General features: G+C 40.7%; 1 non-coding gene across 1 annotated transcript; it reads left to right on the top strand.

The window, feature by feature from the left end:
• Window positions 1–2,650: 2,650 nt before the first annotated feature.
• Window positions 2,651–4,221, top strand: LOC112071970 (uncharacterized). The gene is made up of 2 exons (XR_011476019.1): window positions 2,651–2,737; window positions 3,985–4,221. It is a non-coding gene; the product is annotated as an uncharacterized protein (transcript).
• Window positions 4,222–7,071: the final 2,850 nt, after the last annotated feature.

Here is a 7,071-nt window from a genome sequence, read left to right on the forward strand (position 1 = left end):
ATCCATAGAGCAGAGAGGTTGATCAATAAGCTCGCGAGGGTTGATCCAATAGATCAGGGTATATTGATACAATCAATAGAAGCAGGATGGTTTGCAATCCATAGAGCGGAGGGTTGGATCAATAGAGCAGGATGGTTTGACTCCATAGAAGAGAGGGTTGATACATAGAGGCAGGAGGGTATGATCAATAGAGGCAGCGACGGGTTTGATCAATAGAAGAGTGAGGATTGTCTGACAGTTGACAACAAGTATCAAGAGTACCATAGAGCAGGATTTGATCCATAGCCAGTGTCAATAGAGGATTGTGTCATGGCAAGGGTTGATCATGACGTTGTCAAGAGAGGAGGTTCAAGAGAGAGATGATTGAGGGATTGAAAAGTTTGAATAGACAAGGAGCACAGAGAGACGAGGGACTGGAAACACAGAGATAAGATGGAGAGAGAGGGATATATCAGACAGAGATAAGAGGATGGAGAGAGAGAGCGGATGGAAGACACAGCGAGAGAGAGGATAGAGAAGAAGGGATGGAAAGCGAACAGTGATAGGATAGAGAAGAGAGGGATGGAAAGACAGAGATAGAGGATAGAGAGAGAGTGGATTGGATGAACACAGAGATAGAGGAGGAGAGAGAGAGGGATGGAAAGACACAGGAGAAGGATAGAGAGAGAGTAGGATGAAAGACAGAGATATAGGATGGGAAAGAGGAGAGGCGATGAGAAAGACAGAGATATAGGATGGAGAGGAGAGGATGGATTGAACACAGAGATAGAGGATGGAGTAGACAGAGGGATGGGAAAGACACACAGAGATTGAGTGATGGAGAGACAGAGGGATGGAAAGCAGACGTATACGGATGGAGAGAGAGAAGGGATGCGATTATACACAAGAGATAGAGGATGAGAGAGAGAGGGTGCAGAAAAGACAGAGATATACGGGATGGAAGAGAGAGGGATGGATAGACCACAAGATAGATCGTGATGGAGAGACAGAAGGCGATGGAAGACACAGAGATTGAGATGGAGAGACAGAGGGATGTGGAAAGACAGAGATATAAGGATGCGAGAGAGGAGAGGGACGGATACGACACAGAGATTGAGGATGGAGAAGAGAGAGGGATGGAAGCCAGAGATGGAAGGGTGGAGAGAGAGAGAGAGGGATGAAAAGACACAGAGAGAATAGATGGAAGGAAGCACAACAGAGATAGAGGAATTGGAGAAAGAGAGAGGATGAAAGACAGAGTATAGAGGATGGAGGCAGAGAGAGAGGGATGGAAATCAACAAAGAGAGAGGACAGAAGAGAGAGGGAATGGATAAGACCAGAGATGGAGATGGATGAGAGAGAGAGACTGGGATGGAAAGACAGAGAGAGAAGGGATGGAAAGACAGACGAGAGAGAGGATGGATGAGAGAGAGGGATGAAGACAAGATGGAGGATGGAGCGAGAGAGAGGGGATGGAAAGACAGAGAGAGAGGGAGGAACCAGAGAGGAGAGGATAGGAGAGAGAGAGGGATGGAAAGACGGACGAGATAGAGGAAAGAGAAAGAGGGATGGAAAGACAGAGATGGAGGAATGGGAGAGAGGGATGGAAATACAGAGATAGGAGGGAGGACAGAGATAGAGGGATGGAAAGACAGAGATGAGGATGAGGATGGAGAGAGAGGGATGCTGTCCCGTAGGTTTTTTTTCCTTTGTAGAGGAAATTCAACCAATATGAAGGTTGTTACCCATTGAGAGAGTGATGCGTTTGAAGATGTTGTTGTTGTTCCGCCTGACATAGCTTATAAAACCTGCTGACAACACAACTAGTTGAATGATTGATGTGTTATGTTTCCGCAGGTAACAGCTTTATATGAGGAGTAGACCTACAACCTGCTGAAAGGGGGACCCTGTGACCCTGTGTTTATATAATATAGTAACCCTGTGTGTATATAATATAGTAACCCTGTGTTTATATAATATAGTGACCCTGTGTTTATATAATATCACACACGCAATGATATTTAACCCTTCCTCCTAAGCTGAGTCTCCTCCTACACATCTGTACAAACATTGTATCTTTACTGCTAGGCAGGACACTAGTGATACGGGCCATAAACTTTTATTTCTCCCTTAAGGTGACCTGACCTCAACCCCCCTCCGTCACTAATCCATGGCTCTCTCCCCTTATCAATGCCTGCCCTGACTTCAACCCCCCCTCCATCACTAATCCATGGCTCTCTCCCCTTATCAATGCCTGCCACATGTAATCGCTTCCCTGCACTCAACACATTCCAATCTTAGTTGCACACACTATATACCTTCCTCCTATAACCATTAACTTCTGGTGTAGACCCTCTAAACCTCAGCACTCCCTCAGTGACATGAATAAGTATATTTTCATATTCTCAGAACCTCAGAACCCAACATTATATAACACTACTGTTAAGGTGTTAAGTGAAGGATGTCATCCACATTTGTCATCCTCATTTTGTTATCCTCCTTTTGTCATCCTCATTTGTTATCCTTCTTTTGTCATCCTCATTTTGTCATCCTCATTTTGTCATCCTCATTTTGTCATCCTCATTTTGTCCTCCTCATTTTGTCCTCCTCATTTTGTCCTCCTCATTTTGTCCTCCTCATTTTGTCATCCTCATTTTGTCATCCTCATTTTGTCCTCCTCATCAGATGCATCTCCACCACGGTTGACCCTGAAACAGGAGTCATCAGCAGGAAACAGCCACTGGACACACTCAAAAGGTAACAAGAGTAGCTGGCACTCTATGTACACTGAACAACAATATAAAACGCAACATGTAAAGTGTTGTTCCCATGTTTCCCATGAGCTGACATTAAAAGATCCCAGAAATTTTTCCATACTCACCGAAAGCTTATTAATCTCAACTTTTATGCACAAATTTCTTTGCATCCCTGTTAGTGAGCATTTCTCCTTCGCCAAGATAATCCATCCACCTGACAGGTGTGGCATATCAAGAAGCTGATTAAACATTATGATCTTTACACAGGTGCACCTTGTGCTGGGTACAATAAAAGGCCATTATAAAAATTGTGCAGTTTTGTCACACAACACAATGCCACAGATGTCAAATTATGAGGGAGTGTGCAATTGGCATGCTGGCTGCAGGAATTTCCACCAGAGCTGTTTCCAGATGATTGAATGTTCATTTCTCAACCATAAGCCGCCTCCAACTTCGTTTTTATAGAATTTGGTAGTACGTCCAACCGTTCAGCATCGTAACTGACTTCAGTGGGCAAATGTTCACGTTCGATGGCCACTGGCACCCTGGAGAACTGTATCAGGCAGTTAGCGTACTGTCTCTTATACACATCTAGATGTGTATAAGAGACAGGTATAAGGCAATATATATAAAATATAAAATATAAGTTAAAGTATAAGGTAATATATATAAAATATAAGTTAAAGTTTAAGGTAATATATATAAAATATAATATATAAGTTAAAGTATAAGGTAATATATATAAAACATAATATATAAGTTAAAGTATAAGGTAATATATATAAGTTAAAGTTTAAGGTAATATATATAAAACATAATATATAAGTTAAAGTATAAGGTAATATATATAAAATATAATATATAAGTTAAAGTATAAGATCATATATATAAAATATAATATATAAGTTAAAGTATAAGGCAATATATATAAAATATAAAATATAAGTTAAAGTATAAGGTAATATATATAAAATATAAAATATAAGTTAAAGTATAAGGTAATATATATAAAATATAATATATAAGTTAAAGTATAAGGTAATATATATAAAAAATAATATATAAGTTAAAGTATAAGGTAATATATATAAGTTAAAGTTTAAGGTAATATATATAAAACATAATATATAAGTTAAAGTATAAGGTAATATATATAAAATATAATATATAAGTTAAAGTATAAGGTAATATATATAAAATATAATATTATAGAAGGTATTAACTCCTACGGTTTTATTTGCTTCCCAGCTATCGAATGTGTGACCCATCCCAGAAGAACATCTATAAGGCATCTCCCCTGTTTGGACAGATGTATATCGTCAGCAAGACAGGGGTACTCCAGGTTGGAGATGTGGTGTACAAGACCAGCCACTGAGATGGATGGAAGACTAGCTCCTATAACATATGTTCTACATGTAGTAGTGTGATGGCATAGACTTATTAGAAAGGCACAAAATAACAAATAAACAGAATGCGCTTTTCATATTTTTGCAGTTTAAGTCATTCTTTCTAAGTAGGCTGAAGATTATGAGATTTATATGATCAGATTATATGTGTGGTGGGGGAAAAAATAGGAATTTGTTAAAAAAACAAATGTCATTTTTATGATTGAGAGCATTTGTAGTTGGTTTTAATGTGTGTTCTGTATGAGCTTGAAAAACTCGACGTTTATCATGAAAAGGATAACAACCAATCAAACAGAGCTAGAGCTGAGAGGGCGTGTCTACCGGGGTGCGTTCAGTTCATTAAACGTTTTGCTACATTCAGTGATTGTTTTTTTTTCGCGCACCATTTTTCAACAGCCTTGAGGTATTTTTTCATCTTTTTTACACTAATTGTTCTTTTGATTAATCACAAAATATTTTTTTCACATCAGCTCTTTTCAGAGCTGATCTGATTGGACAAAAGACCAAGTAGTGAAAAAAAAAATATCAGAATTGGGCTGCCTGTGTAAACGCTGCCCATGATTACACCATTCTTCAACTGGTTGTTCAGAACAGCACAGTATCTGTTGAATTAAAAGTTGCACGCCATTAAGTCCTGTTGAACGAGACAGAGGCCTATAGCCTAAGGGGCAACTCCTCCCCTCAAACACTCTCCAGCACTCCCACGTAACATCAACCTCCCCTTATGCTGCATTCGTATCCAAGTGAGAGGTGAGAATTTACCAGTTGTGAAGTCATAAGCCATAAACTAAAATTTTGTGTTCAAAAACCATATTAATAATAGATCGTTTTTTAAAATAAATGTTTTGTTGCGTTTAACTGCTGAAAATCCTGTTGAGATCATTTCCTTAGTAGGTGATGTCAGAGGTCAGCATGTGGGAGAAGTGGGAGCTCCGGATGACTAGTTTCCCACTGGGAATGCTGCTTTCAAAACAACTGGGAAAAGAGCTCCGACTGGGATTATTTAAAAAAATGAATGGTCATCCAACTGGGGAATTCCAACAACAAAACATTAATTTATAAAAAATATAAAAATAGAATACTATGGTTTTTGAACACTATATAATTTGTTTGCGAGCATAATAGCTGTACTTTTAGTTAAATGGTTGACGCAGCTTGTTTGCCAATCGGCGTTTCTCAATGAGTTCAAAGCACTTGAATGCATCCAACTCTTATTTACACCTTCACAACAGGTAATTACCACCTTCCCACTTGATTATGAACACAGCATGAGGGCACCTAGGCAGTCTGTCTGCAGGTTTTCGCTCCTCCCTTGTACTTGACTGATCAATTAAGGTAACTGATTAGTTAGGAATTCTCCTCACCTGGTTGTCTAGGCCTTAATTGGACACAGATTGAAAGGAAATAATGCTCGGTTCGTAACCAAGTGGGAATTAACCACAAGACTGGTTAAAATCCACCTCAGCTGCTTTTTTAACTGGGAATTACTAGTGGGAAACTGGTCTATCATCCTGATGCCGTGTTCAAGATAACTGGGAAATCTCGGACTTCCGACTTTAGTGCGTTTAAGACATCTGGGAACTTAAAAAACTTTAAAAAACAAAACTAGCTCTAACTGGGAATTATTATTTTTGGCCACATCCAAGTCGGAATTCCAAGTCGGAATTCCAAGTCGGAAACTCTGGCATCTTTCTAGGGCTCCGACTTTCCGACCTGGAGGTAACTGACGTCATGATTTTTCCCATGTTTTTTTTCTTCTGAATTCCCTGTTGTCTTGAAAGCACCACGAGCTCCCACTCCTCCCACATGCTGACCTCTGATGTCACCTACTAAGGAAATGACCTAAACAGGATTTTCGTCAGTTAAATGCAACTATTTCTAAATGCAATTATTTCTAAAAAGCAATGTATTAATGGCTTTTGAACACTATAATTTGTTTACAAGCATGATAGCTGTACTTTTAGTTAATGGTTTACAAAGTTTGTTGGCCATTAGCCAATCAGAGTCTGGGAGAGGAGCCTCCTTGGCCGCAGCAGAGTCAAAAAAAGGCAATGTATTAAATGCTTTTGAACACCATAAGTATGTTTACAAAGGCATGATAGGCTGTACTTTTAGTTAATGTTTACAAAAGTTTTTGGCATAGCCAATCAGGTCTGACAGACGGAAGCCCCTTGCCGCAGCAGAGTCTGCGGAGAAGCCTCCTTAGCCGCAGCAGAGTCTGATGGGAGATACGTCCTTGGCCGCAGCAGTCGGAGAGGACCTCCTTGCCGCAGCAGAGTCTGGGAGAGGAGCCTCCTTGCCCAGCAGAGTCTGGAGAGAGCCTCCTTGGCCGCAGCATAGTCCGGAGAGAGCCTACTTAGCCGCAGCAGAGTCCCGGGAGAGGAAGCCTCCATTCCGCAGCAGAGCCGGAAGAGGAGCCTCTTGGCCAGCAGAGTCTGGTCAGAATGGTGTTGAAGTTCTGTGACCCTCCAGGACCAGTAGTACCTGCCACACAGACCTAAAGCAGGTTTCCCAATCTATGGTCCGTGACCCAAAGGGGCGCAATTTTTCGCACTAAACACTTGATTCAAACTCATCAGGCTTCAGCAAACATCCCATTTAAATTTGTACCTTTACCACTCTTCTCTTCTACCACCGTTTCAGAGAGGAACCCAGGTCTCCCGATGCTCAGGCGGGCTAAATCCAAATATTATATAGCCCTTCGTACACTCAGCTGATATCTCAAAGGCTGTACAGAAACCCGCCTAAACCCCCAAACAACAAGGCAATGAAGGAGACACGGTGTAAAAAACTCCTGAAAGGCCAAACCCTAGAAGGAAAACTAGAGAGGCAACCAGCTATGATGGGTGGCCATCCTCTTCTGGCTGTGCCGGGTGGGATTATAACGAACATGGCCACGATGTTAAATGTTCATAGATGAACCAACAGG

This window comes from Salvelinus sp. IW2-2015, unplaced genomic scaffold, assembly GCF_002910315.2.
Source record: "Salvelinus sp. IW2-2015 unplaced genomic scaffold, ASM291031v2 Un_scaffold1787, whole genome shotgun sequence".
Classification (NCBI taxonomy): domain Eukaryota; kingdom Metazoa; phylum Chordata; class Actinopteri; order Salmoniformes; family Salmonidae; genus Salvelinus; species Salvelinus sp. IW2-2015.